General features: G+C 42.9%; 1 protein-coding gene and 1 pseudogene across 2 annotated transcripts in view; both read left to right on the top strand.

Moving 5' to 3' along the window:
* TAFA1 (TAFA chemokine like family member 1) overlaps positions 1-18,770 on the top strand; it is a 228,840-nt gene that overhangs the window by 128,679 nt on the left and 81,391 nt on the right. The window lies entirely within an intron of this gene.
* LOC139669243 (large ribosomal subunit protein eL22 pseudogene) lies at positions 14,490-14,745 on the top strand (annotated as a pseudogene).

Here is an 18,770-nt window from a genome sequence, read left to right as displayed (position 1 = left end):
AAATGATGCATTGTAACTGTTGACACGGGAAAACTGTTTTGCAATCTACTACAGCAAAAACAAATTAAAAAAGCAGTCGTGAACTTGCAAATGTAACAATCCTGCAAATACTATTTCTCTTTGCCTTCCTATTTATTCATACATTTGTAAATGCCAAAATGTCTTTTATCTGCCCTTTCTCAAGGACAGATCCCTAGTGTCATAGTAATTGAAAATTAAGAATTTACAGTATTGTAATTAAATTCTACCCTTTGAACTCTGGTAGACTCTGGCTGCATATTAACAACCTCCCACTCAGATCATGAGTGGCAAGAAGTATTTTGAACACCAACTGCTGCAAGATAATATAACAAGCTCTGACAGCTCCCTAATTGCCAAACTACCCACTAGTTAAAAACTCCTTTATACTGTAGTAATTCTCTTCCTTGGACATAAGTCAAAAGATATAACTAATTTGTCCTTTAATTGATATCTATATTGCTGTTTAAATAAGGGACACACACACTCCCCCAATATGCTAAAGTATTAATTTGTCACCTATGAACTGAGTTTGGAAAATAATTGGAATGACTGTAAAGACTTTTTTAATTGATTTTTATCACTTTCACCAGGAAACATTTATGTCTGATTTGATCATTAGTCATGTTTAGTGATTGGCAAATATTGTAAAGTGATCCTAAGCAAAGCTGAAGTTCAAGTGCTTCTGTACATACAAAAGATTCCCTCTGGTCCCTGTCCCATTGCCTATGGCTGGCTTGTAAATCAGCATATAATTATTCCTAAGGAAAGGTTGCAGAGCCACAATGTGGGCAGACAGCACCTGAAGAACAGCAGAAGGACCCAAGTCCTGGCTGCTGTTCAACACCCTGTTCCTACTTTATAAGCCCACCAGGGTTTCTTGGTGGCTCAGCAGCAACTGGTTCCCCACACCGAGGGTGGGGTGATGGCACTGCTGAGCTCAGCTACTCCAGAGTCCACCAAAACTGGCCCCCTGCCCCGCACCCATTGCCATCTCTCTTCTTTTCCTGCTGCTGACTATAATTTAGGGGGGAAAAAAGAGGAGAATTAAAAAGAGGTTCTGATGGCTTGCCAGTTTGGAAGGAAGAGTGGGAAGGTGATATGGAAGCTGCTGTAACTCGATTTTCAGCACAGACACAAAAAGCGAATTCTGGATGGGTCTGAAGGTGGAAGAGGGTAAAAACAGGATGTTCTGCTCTTAGGAGTGCAGTTATTTACAGAAGAGATGAGGACATGCAGCAGATGCTCCCAGGACTGCTGTGCAGCCTCTCTGAAGGAGGCAGCTTGCAGAGATCAATACACGTGTCTGCCTGAAGTGCTGCAGCAGGAATGTGCATTGCTCCCAGGGCTATTAATGAAAATGCTGTGGGTTGCTGAACAACTTCTGTCTTTCTGTTTCTTAGCACTTTGTGATTGTGTCATGATTGAAGTCTTTCCTTAAATTGCAGACAGAGGAGGTGGGAGACCATTAATGAGGCTGGTTTGGGGACATTCTTCATGCTGTGTAAATACCCCTCAGAGAACCTACTGTAGGCAAAGATAGTAAATGCTGGTTTCATTTCTACTTTTCTCTTTTGTTCAATACCTGGCATGAATTTAATGGGAATGTTGCCTTCAGTGCATGTAAATACAATGTGATATTTTGATGATGATGACTAAAATTCCCTACATCATTTAGATGGCTAAAGATGCAGCAAGCACTTCTGAGAGCATCACTCTGTACCTCACTCCATCAAAGCTCCAGCAAGAGCAGAGGTTCAAATGAACTCACATGTCCTATCTGTACCTTAGATGTACTCCATCCTTCTCTGCCTCTCCTGGTACAGAAAACAGACTCAATCTTCTCCCTTCAACAATACCACATGCTTTGCATGCATTCATTTAATCATCACCCCTGAATTCAAACTGCTTTCATTCAGCCACTGAATGGCATAACAGATCTATGTTCTTACAGCACACAAACAACTTTGAATTCTCTGAAGCACAAAAGAGGGTTCAAAGTGTTTTTCAAAACTTTTTTTTCATGCTTCAGTTTCTCAAAATGGTGGGGTAGAGCATTATTGATCTAACTAAGAACTGTCTCCCAACAGCAGAAAAGTAACAAGCTACCCAGAGCAAGAATATAGTGACCTGAGTGTGTAAGTTATTCAAGAGAATCATTAGTTAAAACTTTAAATTATTTTAACAATCATTTATTTCTTTCTAAGGAATTTCTGGGTCATGCTTTTACTTCTGTCCAAAACAGAGTCTGAGCTGCTCCAACTCAGGGATGTAGCAATGAGGAAAAAGGTGATTGATAAGAATGCCTGAGTAATAAAAAAAAAAAGGCATTGTGACTGTATGTGTCATTAAAATAATTTTAACACACTGCATTGCTAGTAAGAAATTCCTTTGTATGCTTACTTTTCCACCAAAGAGATATAGAAAATATTAATGCAGTGTAAAAGGAGAATGGCTGGCAGCCTTTGAGATTTTGATAAACATTCCCCATGCCAAATCCCCAAAACTCATTTTTAAGTAAGCCAAAAGCTGAAATACAGACCTGATGTAGATTACAGTGTGGAGAGGAAGAGTAGATACTCACTCAAGTAACAGACTTAGACCTGCGTGTTCTGGGATGAACAGTATCCCAAGTGGCACTGAATACAGACCTGCAAGTTACTGGTCTGCATAGTGTATTGTATGTGATGTGTGCAGGGACCAGTTCAATGGTCTAGTTACAGAAAATCCAGTGGAAATTATCTCTGTGCCTCCCATAAGAAGGAATATTTCTATATATTGTAGAGCAGAAACTTTATATTCATGTGGTTTTCCCACTGCTTCTGTGTTTGCTTTGGACCCTTTTGAAATCTCTTTGCCTCTATATGTAACTGTGGGTTGTGTTACACTCCCTATGTGAAAGATGTGTTGCCTTAATGTCTTTGTGGGGTGACAGGTTGGTCACGGCCCATCAAAATAACTCTCAGAATAAAACTGTAGAAGCAGGTGGAGGGAGGGAAGTGAGCAGATACCACTGGTTTAATGACAAACCAATTCTCTCTGCTTCTCTGGATACAGCCACCTGGCTTTTTGTATCGACTGCTGAAATGTTCTGTAATTGTGGAAAAGGGACCTCTAGACAGAAATCTATTTTTTGTTCCTCCTCTCCTTTGTATTAACTGAGCTCTTCTGTAATGTTACTTTTTATAGCCTATAATCATGGTAATTATGTTTTGTTGAATCTTTCACAGTAGTCTAACATTTAGTCACATTTATCTCACTGTGCTGGGACTTGAAATCTTCCCTGCCATCAGATGCTAATATGGTTATGTTGTTGTGGCAATATGGGAGCTAAGCCTAAGTGCAGTTGTTACTTGTTACTGTTGATACCTTTGGCAAATTACAACTGGTTATTACACGTAGCTGAAATCAAAAGGTCGGTGTTAAGCAAACCATGCAGAGGATATGAGCAATAGGTATGTTTAAATATCCAAGTAAAACACATAGTTGTTGGGATTGCTAATGCATTGGTCAGCATCCAGCAATCAACAGGACTTGCTTTCTGCATTGTGCTCACTGCAATGATTATTTTTGGTTGAAGATTCTCTCATGAGCTTTTTCAACAGAAAGTGTGTGTCCAAAGCTAACTCAACCAGACAGAGACATTCTTCTAAATGCTAATATTGGTAGAGTCTTGACAGCTTATTTCTATAAATGCTGGACTAGAAAGTATCTTGGTATCATCAGATCTATGAAAGGAGCCATCTCAAAGGAAAGAAGTTTGGAGAATTAACAGTGGTTTCTGTGACATACTGTGGGAGAGGGAAATACATATCCCTTTCTCTCCCTGTCATCTGCTCACTTGCTCTCCCACTTTATGACTGGTATTGCACTCTGTGCTGTAAACAATCACCATTAAACTCAATTGAGGCACGTCCAGATAACAGCAGAACTTACACCAACTGTTTGTTTCTCGTTATGTTCCTCCAGCCTGCCTTGCTGTCATCATTCCAAGGCAATATCCTCAGCTGGCAAAAATCAGCTGAGTAAGTTTGTGTCAGTTAGGATGTACCCTGTAATAAATGTACTTTTATGAAATATCTGTTGGGTTGACAGGTGCTTGAGCTGGTGTTTCAGAAATCACAGATCCTGGCTTGTCAGTTGGAGAGACACGATAGGCCCCAGATCATGTCTGCTACTCATAGCTCAGTAAGTTACAGCATGGACCTTATGTGGTTTTATGTTCACATCAGGTTGGAATAAGCTGAAGGAAGACTGATAAAATGACTGATATTTAGCTAAAAGTATTGCTGGTGTTTTTTCTCTTCCTGGTACAGCCTTCTCTCGGATGCTCATTAGCTGGGAAATGTAGTCACTGCAGTGTGTGCCCTGAGAAATCCTGTGATACTCCCTGAGCGCTGAACAGGGAGAGGTTGTTCAGCAGGAGAGCAAAGTGGGCAGTGAATGGTACTCCTGCCTTAAAGAGGATGACACAACCATGGTTCAGAGCAGGATAATTTTGAGTTTTTGTGGGGTCTGTGGGACAGAACTTGAAAGCCCTTTGAAGTCTTCTATCTGTATTTCCACATGGACCCAACAAGTCCAGGTTGCACCCTGGAGCGGTGGCCAGGGGGACAGCTCCTCTTAACTTTGCAGAGCAGGGCACTCAGAGCAGCACAAAACCTCAGAGAGGTGTGACCTGACATCTTGTGTAATTGTAAATTACATTTAAACTGCTGTAAAGGTAAATGGGTTTCAATGAAGGCAGGTTGCCATGGGTGGCATATGCTGTGTTGTGACTGTTTATCTTGATGATCCCTGAGGGTCCCTTCCAACTTGGCATGTTCTGTGAGAAGTGTCTCATCACCTTTTGCAGCTCCTGCAGGCATCAGTTGGCATCTCTTCACCAAGAAGTTGTTCCCCCTCTGGGTTTTTATGGACTTGTCACCCTTTCTGTCTGGAGACATCACCACTTCTCCTATAGGTTTTAGTTTCAACAAACCTCATGTTCCCCTGTAGCTACTGTGGGAAGCACAAGAACTTGTGACATGCTGGCAGCAAGATGGACTTTGGACTAGAGTTCTAAGAAAACACAGCAGAAAAACCATGGTAGATGATGGGGGTTTTTTGTTGTTGTAAGGGCATTGTTCAGCTGCCATTGACACTTTCAAGAAGAGCCTGGTGGTGCTCTGGGATATACAACTTTGTTTCCTCTAGAATAGCTGGTTTGGCATGAAATCTCCCATTGCTCTGTTCACCAATAGAGTTCCCATGCCTCCACATTTTAAAAAGAGCAATAATGTGTGCAGCATCTGATTGCAGAGCTTTGTGCTGCAACAAACTTGTAATATAAGAAAAGTCATTATTGATTTGTTGTGCTACTCAAGTTTCTTTGCCTTTCCACCACTCTGCTTCAGTGCTTGTGACAAGCAATTGGCTCTCAGGTCCTGGAGTAGGAATGAGGAAGACAAATCCAATACAGAGTTTGAGCATCAGTGTAAGGCTTGGGCAAAATTCAGGTCCTGTGTTTGAAATTGCAACTCAGAAAGCTCATCCAGCTACTCACTCTGTGGGTATCTAAATGCTTTGGTTTAAGAGCATGCCCCAAGTGACTGGATAAAATGTGCCAGTACTTCTGGAAGCAGGGTCCAAAATCCAGGGCTTCTACCTTTCCAGACGTGGTTATCAGCTTTCTTTCCATCTCCACTCCCCAGCAGCACTGTGCTCTGCCTGTGGTTTAGTGACCAGGCTGCTCAGCAGAGGACACCTGGGCTTCTGCTTTGCTACTTGAATACTTCAGCTACAAAATTTCTGCGCAGTAAAAAGGAAAGCTCCAGCACCAACAGCTTTAGCTTTGTAGCTTTAAAAGCTAAAGGACTGATTGGAGCCCATGTGCTGAAAGAAAGGCTGTGGATACATGTGTTCAGAGAGGGCCCTGCATGAGAACTTCCCACAGAAGGGAGCTGGGAGCAGGGCATTTGGCAAGTGGGGGTTAAGTCTGACATCTGACCCACGATGGACAAAATTACTGATTTCAGGTGCTCCAATCATGGTATGTTTAATACTCATTTGAACATACTGTGTAAGTGTAGGAGTTGGAGCACCAAAGTACTTTAATGGATCTGCTCAAAAGTTTATAATATTTTTCTTGCATTGTATCTTTCCAAGAAATTCTTCCTCCTTTCATAATTTCTAATGGTACTTTTAAAAGCATCCGAAAAATATTAGCTACCTTTGTGTCACTGAAGGACAAATGCAACTTGTAGCATCAGCTGTAATTACTCACTTGTGTTTCTTGAAATGCCATTTTTAGCCAGTTTTGCACATTTTACAAATGCCTTCCATGCCAAATCATCCGTGGAAATACAAATCATCTCAATTGTTAAATTCATTAACCTAACAAACTGTGGACTAAAAGCCACATTTAAAGCGTGCATCCTAAATAGTATTCTCATTATGGGGAATCAGATTAGTCCCTAATCAAATTTGACTTGAAGCTTGGAGCAAAAGGTAATGGAGTATGACCCCTGATGTAAAACAGGCATAGGTGAAGTAAGTGTCTAGCACCATGACACCTCCATTTTGTGCTGTGCCAACTAATGCCATCCTTTATGAGCATTTTCATGTATTTTGTAAACAGATTTGTACTTGTTTAGCTCCTTACCTCAGCTTCTGACACACACATGACATCTGCCAAGAAATTTTCAGATATTTGTCCCAGCAGCTTGATGTTTTTGCACATTTATGTCTCTGATGTAACTTTAATAGCATGGACCAATAATGATTGTCAAGTCTATTATTGCTGTGCCAACAGACTGAGCATTGATGGGACACCGTGGTTTGAGACAGTACGGACAGAAGAGGAGAACATCTTTGCTTCAGAAACTTTGCTGTTTAAATAGGAAAGGCAGGATGTAGTAGAACATGCAAACAGAAGGGGAGAAAGGCTAGAGACAAATGCTCCAGTCAATTATTTCCCTCCAAGAAAACTGTAGAGAGATGAGGACAGAGACTTGGAAAGGAGAGGAAGGACTGAGAAAGACCATCATCACATTATGCATTTGGATAGTGGATTTTCCCTGGGGATTTCCAAGAACAACTGAAAGATGTTCCCTAAGGAAGTTTCAGGGAAGCATAAATAACACCTGAGTTAGCCCATGTGAACCCTTTTCCTCATTTGCTGAGTAGTTGGGGCTCCAACATGGGTTGCTCCCCATCAGCACCAGCTCCAAGTTGTAGGAGAGGTGCATTTCCCCCTCTTGCTCAGACCACTCTGGCATGTGGTGGGATCACACTCACCTGCCCATTTTCCTTCCAGTTGAAACAAGAGCATTCAAGGGGGCAGGGAATAGCACCTGCCATGAAGAGGTGTGCACCAGACCCAGGAGTGGGATGTTGCAGCCCTAGGTCCTCCAGTTAATCCACTCCAATGTCTTATCTGTTTCATGCAGGAGTATTCAGTGTGTTTTTTAAAAGTCAGCATCTGTCCTATAATTATTGTAAATCACCTGTGTGCAAATGACAAACAAATGTTTGTGTTGAGGTTTTCTACTCTTTCTTTAAATTCGTCCTTTTTGAAAAACCGAGGGTTTTTCTTTTTCACAGGATGTCTTCTTAGCCTTTGAAACTCTCCCATTTCATGCACTGCCATTCATAATTCTTTAATTTGCCAACTACCCACTGACTAATTAAAGCTGTAGCTATTCATGTGATAAATGAATTAAAAATGATAATAAAAAAAAGTCCTTCTGATGCGCAGAAGCCCCAAACAGGGACTGTCAGCTCTTTGGAAAGCAAGAGACAAACACTTTTGAAAGTGTGGTCAAGGACATGACGTGAGGTTACCACAAAGCAATTTAGCAGATAAGAGTGTGCACAATGGTGCTGAGGTCACTGCAGGCCTCTTCATGTGCTGTTACCAGGCTGATTTGTGATAGAGTTTCAAATACCTACAATTTGTGGCTGTCTGTCTGCAGCGGTTATTGCTCTATCAAGGTCCTGTGCATGTTGTCCTGCAGCCCTGCTCACTGCGATGGACTTGGCTGAGAATGGGATACATTCACTGTGTGACTCTAAAAACCACCTCAGGGTCTTGTTTGGTGGGGATTGTGTGTCACAGCCACCTCAATTCCATCATTAGTAATCTGGCACAGACCAGTCTTTGTTAATGAAAGAGGAAGAACTGAGTCCAAATTACAAAGATTTTTCATAACTTGCACCTAAAACTAAGGTCACTTTTTCTTTGTTCCCCTGGAGAATTAAAAAATCATCCACTTGCTTTTTCTCTTTTCAAGTAGTTTCTTTTCTTCAATCTTCTCAAAAAAAATTGGAAGTTAAAAAAGGCTACTCAGGCCAGAATCTTCAGACAGATCCAGTAAATGAATGGGATGGCCAACTCTCTTAAGATTCACCTTTTAAAGCTACAAAAGTTTTAGATTTTTAACTTTTTGCCCCTTTTAAGTAAATGGGAGTTTTGATTTTGACTTCAATAAGGTCTGTCTTTCTTCTTCTGGAAGAAAATGTGGTTATGTAATTTGAACTGTATCAAAACCTTTCTGCTTGCTATAATAAAAGACCCTCTTTCTGCTACTTTTGGACTTACCCATAAGTAGCCTTTGTGGAGACTTCTGCGTGTTATTTGGTGTCAGCATCCAGGCAAGAATTTGGCTCCAATAAATTGCTTTGAATTGAGAACCAGAAAACAACACAAGTATGGGAAAATGGTAGGGATAGAAAATAATACAAAACCTGAGTGAAGGTGCCCCAGTAGCTGCTCTGCAGCTTGTTCACAGCTCCTGACCAAAATCCAGATTGCACCTGGAATATCTGGTTCAGTTGACATATCTGCTGGGAGAAAACTCAAATGACTCTCACATCACACACCTCTATATCTTTTGCCATTGCAATATGGTCATTCCCACCCAACTCCTCACCCAGTCCATGAGAAGTTGCTGTTTCAACACACAAAAATTCATGGGAATTAGTTACCCGTGCTGCAAAGGAGGCTTCACAGCTCCAAATCCCACCATCATGGCCTGCAGGAGGGCAGAGCTGGAGCATTAATGGGATTTCACAACAGACAGTTGGGCTTCAGCACGTGCACGAGGCATAAAAACTGTCCCTGTGGGCAGGCACGGGGCAACACGGCATCAAATAGAGAAGCTGCATTTTGGAGACACAGTTTGCTTATTCTGGGGGTCCCTTCTTAGGAAATAGTTTGAAAAATAGAAGGGCAATAAGGAAAGTTTTTCCATTTCTCTACCTTTTTGAGGTGTTAAGAGGCTTTTTACTGCTTTCTTGAGATGACTGAACTGATGCTGCCTTCAGGTCTTGGCCACTCCTTTACTGGACAACTAATAGATTAGTTGAAAAATAGGAACTAGCTGGGGAGAAAAGAATTTGGGTCAAATCTTATAAATAGCTCCTGATGAAAAATACAGGAACAAGCGAGAACTCAAAACCAGTTCATGGGAAATGCCAAAATGTTTCATTTCAGCGCTTTAATGATCCAACTTCTGAACTTTTTGCTTCAAATCAGCATTTTTAGTTTCAAAAAAGAAAAAAAAAGCTCTGCATACTAAAATTGAAGCACTGCTTTGTTCAGGAGTTAAATAAACCAAAACCATAATAAAATACTTGAGTTTTTTAGGTTCAATGAAGCATTTTTGATTGTGCCTATGCTAAATGCAGAAGGTTTGTTGTTGAAATAGTGTATGTATTTTAATCCAAACCAATTCCCTTCTCAAGCTGGGAGACTGAAGAAGCTATTTTTTCTTTCTTGTTCTCCCCATTCCAGCGTTCTTGAAGCCTTATATTTCCTTAGAAGGCTTTTTGAGAGGGTACAGCCTTTCCAGGAAGCAAATCTATCTACCTGGAATTAGAATCAAAATTTTTCCTGCTGAAATATTTTGCACATGTGTTCTTCCTGAGACACATTGTTGCTGCAAAATACTTTGCAGAACACTTTCCTTGGACATGAAGTCAATGACAGCTATTCCATATGGATTTTTGATAAACCTTTGATTATTATGGCAAATGTAGAATTTAAATTCCTGTAATATTCTGTGAGCAGTGGAAACTTATTCTTTGCCTTTGGCCTACAGACTTAAGAGCCAAATGGTGTGTGTTTGCAAACCATCACAGCTCTCAGGTTAGCAGTGGTTAATCAGGATTATTGCAGAACCTCTTCAGTCACAGCCGTGTCTTTTCCAGCTAAGTTGGCTCCTGGTTGGAAAATACACCTCTAAAAGCTGCACTGACGCTTTCAATGATGTCCAAACACTATAAAAGTTTAGTGCTACACTATGGTAGTCTTATCTCTCACTCCAGTATCCTTATCTCTTTTAATAATATTGAAAAACACTTCAGGACTGTGAAGAACAAGGAGTTGCATGGGGAGACAAGGCAAAAATTGAATGTTTTTGCTTCAGATGCAGCTGCTCAAGTGGATGTCACATCTATTGCTTTGTTTGTTCTCTGTAACTTGTATGCTCTGAAAAAGGGAAAATAACCAATACACATCTAAGGACACCTCTTAAGGTCCTCTTATGATGGCTGAGAGCAAGAGGTAGGAAGGAAGGCTTGATATCCAAAAAGAGGGCAGCAGCTGCTGTCCTAGTTACACACAATATTTGCCTTTTAAATTTCCCATACGACCTGGGACTGAGTGTGCTGGGGCATCTGATGTAGGGAAGCTGAAGTCCCCTGGGGTCCAGCATGGAGCTCACAGCTCCACCAGGCTCAGGCTCAGGCTCACACCCAGCGGGTCTGCCACAAACATGAATTAGCCCCAAAACTCTAAGTGATGTCAATGATGCTGCCTGTGTTGCTCTTCTCTGGTGTAGCTGAGCTCTAAAATGCAGCCCCAACCACACGGACAAGTGCTGTGGCTCTGGTGAGTCTCTTACCTGGTGTTCATGTGCCTTCCCAGCACAGGATTCCTTTTAATTGACTCTTTGTGCCATCTTGCCATTTTTCTGTTTGGGAAGAGACAGTTCCATATCTGAAATAAAATTTCTGCCTGCTCTGTTCTGCTCTGCTGAGACTGTGAGTACAGGGAGGAAAAGGGAGGAGAGACGAATCTAGACTTATGTGATATTATGGGGGAAGAAAATAGATAGAGGAAAAAAAAAATGTGTGTGAATTTACCGTAAGAGTCAAAAAAACCCCTATAGATGTATGAATGTTAGTAGAGTATTATATGGAAGTATAATTTAAGTTTCATGCCCAAGTCCCACTTTAACTTCTGCTAGGTCAGTAGCAAAGATTGCAGTGTGTTGAATGGAAGTGAGATGTAGGTCTATAAAAGAGGTTTTCTTCTCACAGGGGACATTGCTTTTCTGTTTGTACTCTTTGTTTCTTAGAAACGTCTCTCAGAGGTACTCCCTCTTTCTTTTCTCTCATCAGAGATATGTGATTAATGATCTCTTTTTATGGTTTATTATTCAATTCAGCTCACTAACCCAGTACACATGTGCATAGTTCTGAACACCTGAATTGTCACCACATTCATCCAGGCTGGTGTATGTAGACTTGCAACTATCCTGGAATCTGACAAATCAAATCATTTTAATGAACCACAGCAAACAGTTCATGTTGAAACAGCTGTAAGCACAATATGCAAATCGTGTTTACTGGTAGCTTATGCTCCAGAGAAATAATCTTTATATGACTGCTTTATTATTTACAGTAGTTCCAAAATTTAATTTTAGTCAACATTGACAGATGCCATCCATGTTAATAGTTGGGTTGCTATATATGGAAAATGCTAAGCATATGCAGAGATCTCCTGTTTGTGAGTTGATAATGTGGTTGACAAATAGGTTTAACAATATCCACTCATTTCTGAGCAGTCGGCTAAAATTCACCTGAGGTCTGTGGCAACAGAGTGAAGAGGAAGGTCAGAGGAATATGAATGAAGATGAAATAAAAGAATGACTCCAGAGAGCAGTGGGTATAATAAAAGCATGACAGAGGATGATTAATTATATTTTAGAGTCAGATAATTCCCAGAGAATATGCGTGCATGATAAAACTTTCTAACCTTTCGAGTTGTAATTAAATGAGAGATACACTAATCTGACCAAGTAGAGACTATTCTGTTCCTAAAACAGCACTAATGCATATATTAAAAATGTGTTATTTTGAATAAGCAGTCCTACCTGACATGAATAAAGTGAGAGGCAATAAATGCAGAAGACAGAACTGAGAGTAAAAGAGCCAAATTAAAAGAAAGCTAAAGGAGGTTTTAAGATGTGAATTGCATTGTATAAGATGCAAGGAACAGAATTAGTAGGACAGCTGGAAGATATGGGTGAAATCCCCCAACCATTGTTTTTACTTTTCATCCTGTGCCCCTTTTTTTGAAGATGCCCATTTAAGTCTTTGCATACTTGCTGTCACTGAGTTTGGTGACTTATCGGTGAATGATTGATTGCCACCGATACGGTGAATGGGTGGCGCTCCCAGGAGAAGGGCTCGAAGAGCAATAGCATCTGCTCTCGAGGGACCAGCTCCTTGGAAGCTCAGGGACGGCTCCTCCCGCTCCCAACCCGGCGACGATTCCCCGAAGGAAGAGGTCCACACGAGTCAGGAGTCCACGAAGAGAAGCAAGCTTTATTGGGGTGCCCGAACTTATATAGGGGAGCATAGGACTTTCTAGAACATGGGCGGAGTAAGGGGAGGAGACAGGGAGGAGCGAAACATCGGATTGGTGGGCATGCAAATGAAGGGGAGGAACAAGGGGAGAACCAATGGGAGAACATAACCATATAAGGGAAATGGTGCACTGCACCAACTGGGGACCAATCAGGGAAGGCTTGGCGGGAAAATGCCCTAAGGGTTTGTGGGAAGGAGAAACCTGGACAGGGATGACTAAGGGAAAAAGACAAGGGAAGGCATCTTAGGGTATATAACAATCAAACTGGGGAAATGTCCAAGTAGCTCCTAAAGCCCCCATGGTCCTCATCGAGCTTCTTCCGAGGTTTCCCCGGTTCCCGGACCTCTGAGTCTTCATCCACCAAGCGTTTGTAATACTTTTGCCATTTAATCCACTAGGTCTCCTCCAACATCTCCTCCTTTTTTGTCTTTTAATGCTGGGTAGGCACGAGGAGCCTGCAAAGCTTCAAAACTTTGAAAAGACTTAAACATACAAGGAAAAATACAGTAACTTTTAAGCAACGTCTTTAACTGGAATAAACTGGGGGAGAAACTGGGTTTAAAAATCATTGTAGACATGAAAAAGTAATAAGTTTAAAATAAAATTACATGAGGCATTAACTTATACATTAAGAAAATTAACGATATGTAAAGAAACACTTCAGGTACCGATAAAAGGCCATACATGTAAATGAAACTCGAATGATAGCTGTCACTTTTCAGATATGTTCTTCTTTTCACAACCTTTTAACACTTCTTATCATTAACATTTTCATCAAACCTGTATCCCTTCTTTTTCTTTCTCTTTCGACTTCTCAGATTCTTTCTTCTGCTCCTCTCTCCAACTTGTACTGGCCATCCTTATCTTACCTTACACAAACTTTCTTCTACCTTTTCACAGACTGTCTTCTGACTTGCTAACACTTCATTTTGTTAAATCTTTACTCCAACCCAAGGCTATCAATAAAAAGAAGTCAAATGCATGTAAAGTAAATGTTCTTTCCAATTATTGGTTGTAACTTAGTGGAGGACATCATAAAATATAGTCAACTAAAAGAGAAATTAGAATAAAAAGGGAATTCCTTCTTTCCCTTCCTTGCGAAGGCTTATAGTGAATAAGTATTTCCTGTGGTGTAAGGCTGACATTATTTTACCACTTCACTGTGGTTACTAAAACATTACTTATAGCGGAAAAATGTTCTGCTTAATTAATGCCGAAAAGCACTGGTAAAATTTACCATTTCTTTTTAGCGTTCTTTGTAAATGTAGCTGAAAGACGATGTCCTAGAGTATTCTACCTCTTACAAACTTACTGTTTATTCTCTCTATAATTAGTGGAGAAGAAAGCAGTTTGTAGCACAATTAAAATGAGATAGAAATACTTAATTTAGGCAGAGGTAAATTATGTTCAAGAAGTGTTGAGAATAAAGGAAATGTAGAATTACTAATTGAATTTAGACGGGTAAAGTGCAGTGAAATGCATGTGGCCATCAGAGAGCGCCTCTAGGAAAACCGTAACATTCACACAGGGATGAGAAATATATAGCAGCATAACGTGAGGTAGCATTCAATGCAGTTGTACAATGTGAGAATAAGTGCAGGGATACATTTATACTTCACACTATCTCATTCACACTGGTGGCCACCACATTCAAGCAGTCACACTCACAGACCTAAATGCATTCCTAGTACACCCATTTCTGGCCCATGCCAATGATTATACGTTGTTCAGAGATCTGCAAAACATAATTAAAAAACAGTTACAATATGAACATATACAGAAAAAAATTCTCAACAGAAGACTTGTGCGTTTCAAACAGGATTCAGGCCCGCGCGGAGCCAACATGGCGCCCGCGCAGAAGAAGCCCGTGGCGAAAGGTGGCAAGAAAAAGAAGCAGGTGCTAAAGTTCACACCGGACTGCACACACCCTGCCGAGGACGGCATCATGGACGCCGCCAACCTCGAACAATTCCTGCAGGAGAGGACCAAAGTGAACGGCAAAGCAGGGAACCTGGGCGGGGGCGCGGTGACCATCGAGAGGAGCAGCAAGATTACCATCCCTCTTTGTATGATAGCTTAATCCAGGTGCTCCCAGTCCATGGGTGCAGCCATCTTGCCATCCCTTTTTACATTTAGGACAAATATCAGGGGGTACTGGGGTTTTAGTCGCTGTCTCTTTAGGACAGTTGATTTTAAAGTGTCCAAGTTCTCCACAGCTGAAACATTTCGCCTGGCTAGGCTGGAGAGACACTGCTAGTGCTTGGGTGAGTTCTTTAGCCACATCTTTCACTAGCTGCTTACTATTTTCAGCCATATGGAAACTAAGGTTATTTCCCATTGTAATTTGGGACCAAGTGTCTAAAAACATTGTGATCTTCATATTGTTCAATAATGTCCTTGCTAGGTCTTTCAAGTCATTTGGTGTAAAGGTGAATGCTCATAAAAGTGCGCCAATAACTCTCCTTGCATATGCCGACGAGAGGCCATATTTAGTGAGATCTTTGGCCTGTAATGCCGCTCGCTCCATTTGGGATAAATGAGCCAGCTGATGGCAAGCGACTGAGAGATCTGTTGTGTTGGGCGCCGCCGTGAAAGTTGGGCTGAATGGATTGGTGGATGGCGCCATGGGAGAGGGACTGAATGGGTTGGTGGAGATGGTAAAGGCTCTGACCATTACCGATAATTCTACCACTTGGGAAGAGCCTGTGGTGATGTGGCAGTCGTGGCACCATTCGCCTTTGGCTTTCCATGTCACCACAGCGTTGCCCGTTCTTCCAAACCCGTCGGTGAACACAGTGACGGCGCCGGGAATAGGGGTCAAGGACCGCATGATTTTTAAATTTAGAGGGATAAATTTGAGTTTTTGTGTAATTTTCTTACCCGGGAGGGTGAACTGCACTTGGCCCTCAAAATCCTGCACCGCCAATTGGAAATCTGTGGAGAGAAGGATCATTTGGTCATAAATCTCAGACGTTATAGGCAAAAAGATGGTACCTGGGTCTCGGCCTTCCATTTCCCAGCACCGCATCCTTGCCCTGAGAATGACTTTACTGAGCATCTCAGGGAAGGTCACCAAGGTCTTAGTAAAGCAGTGCTGGAGGAAGACCCATTCCCATATAATTATTTCGTCATATCGCAAATCTACTTGCCCTAAGATGGCAAAGGGCTGCTTGGGACCCTTCAGTACAACCAGGACAGGCGGGACCCCTACCAGCTTCCTCTGAGACTGCATTTCCGAGATTTTGCGTTCTACAATTTGGAGGGCTTCTTTTGCTTCTTTTGTCAGGGAACAAGGAGAATCAAGGTTAGGATCCCCTTGCAATAGGTCGAATAGGGGGCTAAGCTCATCGGTGATAATACCCAATTGTGGCCGAATCCAATTAATATTTCCTAGTAATTTTTGCATATCGTTTAAGGTTTGGATGTCATAGTCAATTCTGATCTTCTGTGGGGTGATGGAGGAGTGGGATAGTTTCCATCCTAGGTAATGCCATGGAGAATCCCATTGGATTTTTTCTGGAGCAATCTCAAAATGGAAGGCCTGCAACGCTGTTGTGACCGAATTAAGGACCCGAATTACATCTTTTTTGGACTCTGCGCAAATTAAAATGTCATCCATGTAATGGTAAATGATGACCGTTGGATTTTGGAGCTGAATTGGAGATAGAATTTTTGCAACATAAAATTGGCACAGCGTGGGCGAGTTCTTCATGCCCTGTGGCAGAACCTTCCAAGCAAATCTCTTACGGGGTTCTCCGGCATTCCTAGTTGGAACCGAAAAAGCAAACTTATCCACATCCTCCGGATGCAAGGGGATTTGGAAAAAGCAGTCTTTAATGTCAATGATTACGATAGGCCAATTTTGAGGAAGCATGGATAGGGCCGGCATACCTGGTTGTACTGAGCCCATTGATTCCATTGCGTCGTTGATCTTTCGTAAATCATGTAACAGCCACCACTTGCCCGATGCTTTTTTGATAACGAAAATGGGAGAGTTCCAGGGACTGGTTGATGGGGCGATATGGCCTAATTCCAATTGCTCTTTTACTAATAATTCCAATTGGTGCAGCTTCTCATCAGGAAGGGGCCACTGGTCTACCCATATAGGTTTTTGTGTTAGCCAATTGAGTTTGGGTAGCAGCTGCTCACCAGTGGCCGATATTAAAAATTTGTTTTCAATTTGGCGCCCCACTGCCCCAGTATGTCCCTCCCCCAAAGCGTCGTCGGCAGTGGCAAGATTAGTAGCCTGCAAGAGGCCACATTGTTGTCCGAGTCTGTAAAGGTTAGAACATGTCTTCTTTGCATAGGTCTCAGAGTCCCTCCCACCCCTGTAACACTTAGGATGGTCTCCTCCTTTGGCCATGCGTTAGGCCAGCCCCTGACGGCGATGATGGTGATGTCTGCCCCTGTGTCGAGTAGCCCTTCGATGTTGGTCCGTCCCAAGGGCGAGGCTACTACCACAGACAACAGGGGCTGTTCGGCCGTCAGGGTCGTGGTTCAGTTGACTGCCTTCTCCATAGGTTGATGATGCTGTAGATGTGAGGTCGGGAGAAGGACAGCCACTGGATCCGTGGAGGAGACTTCAACTGGGGGGAGAAGAACTCAAAAACATACAGTCAATTTATGGTCATTGAAGTCATTATTTTGGTTGAAGTTCACAAGTTGGGATTGGGCGATTATGCCCCTTTGTGAGGCTTGCGCGGCTGGTTGTAGAAGGTACTCCTCCCCTTTCACCAATGGCTGCACAGGTGTTACTTTCATCTCGCACTCCTCCCCCTTTAGGATGACACAGGGATCACAGGGGTGCAAGATGATGCAGCGAGCCTGCCCTAATGCAGGCTCGGCTCTGAGTGAGCCCGTTGGAGGCACGCAGGGGAGGCATTTATTGTCGTTGCGCCCCTCCTGGCGCTCGGCGGGGAGTTTCCCTGCCCACCACCCTCTGCGCGTTGCGTTGGGGGGTCACTGAAGGTGACCTGCTTCCTATACTGGCTTTTAGGTGACTTTGGAGGAAGCGGGTCACCATTGATGTCAGTCACGGACCTACATAAGGAGGTCCAGTGCTTCCCCTTACCGCAACGCTGACAGTTGTATTTAGGCAGAGTTTTAGGTGAGGGTGGTGGTTGGTGGTCGGGGCAGTGTCTTTTGTAGTGCCCCTCCCGGCCGCAGTTGTAACAGCGGCCCGTAGCCGCGCAAGCTACAATTTCTAAATCCCTTTTTGAGTAATCCACGTTGCGGCAGGCTTCCACCATCTCCAGCAACGTGGGGTCCTTTAGAGGCCGGAGGATTCTCTGGCACTCTTCGTTCGCTTTTTCTACAACCAATGATTTAAAAAGTACGTCCCGGGCTTTAGGGTCGCTGATTTGTTTTGCGATAGCTTCCCTAAGCCGGGACGCAAAGTCATAGAAAAGTTCTTTAGGTCCCTGGAAGATCAGCGCATATGAAGGTGTACTTGAGCTGGATTGCGCGACCTTCTTTATTGCCTCAAATGCCAGGTCCGCCGTCTTGTGTAAAATAGGCAGGGGGATCATGGCTTGCTGAGCGTTGGTAACATACCTTCCCTCCCCATACATTTGGTCGATAGCTCTTTCTTTTGTCAGCCCCCTAGGGACGGGGACAAAGTCCCCTTTGGTGACATGTTTCCTAATTAGTGCCTTCCACTCCACCTCAAAGGCGGAGTACTGTAGGGAAGGCAACCAGGCGCTCGTCACCTGCCGGATGTCGTTCGGCGTAAGGTCGAACGCCTGGAAAAAGGATTCTAGGAGGCTGAGCGTGTATGGGGAGTCTAGGTTATGCTCAGCGATGGCCTTCTTGATGTCTTTCAGTACTGGGTAGGAGATAGGCCTCCATTGTGGCAGTCTACCTCCCTCCACATGTACCGGGAAGGCCTTTAACATGTCCAAGTCCCCTGCCTGGGCTGCTTGTTCGTGCACGGCTTTCCATGCTTTCTCCTGTGCCTCTACGATGTGGTGTACCACCTCCACTTGGGCGGTGGTGGAGGTTGGGAAAGCGTGAGCCGTGTCTGCGGCCATGACGTCCAAGGTATTAGGCCTGGGCGTTGAGGCAGGTGTCACGTCCAAGTGGTCAAAGTCCAGTGAAAGTCTCATGGGACTAGTGG

This window comes from Pithys albifrons, chromosome 3 (assembly GCF_047495875.1).
Source record: "Pithys albifrons albifrons isolate INPA30051 chromosome 3, PitAlb_v1, whole genome shotgun sequence".
Lineage (NCBI taxonomy): Eukaryota > Metazoa > Chordata > Aves > Passeriformes > Thamnophilidae > Pithys > Pithys albifrons.
Note: the sequence above shows the minus strand (reverse complement) of the source record. Positions and strands in the feature narration are given on the sequence as shown.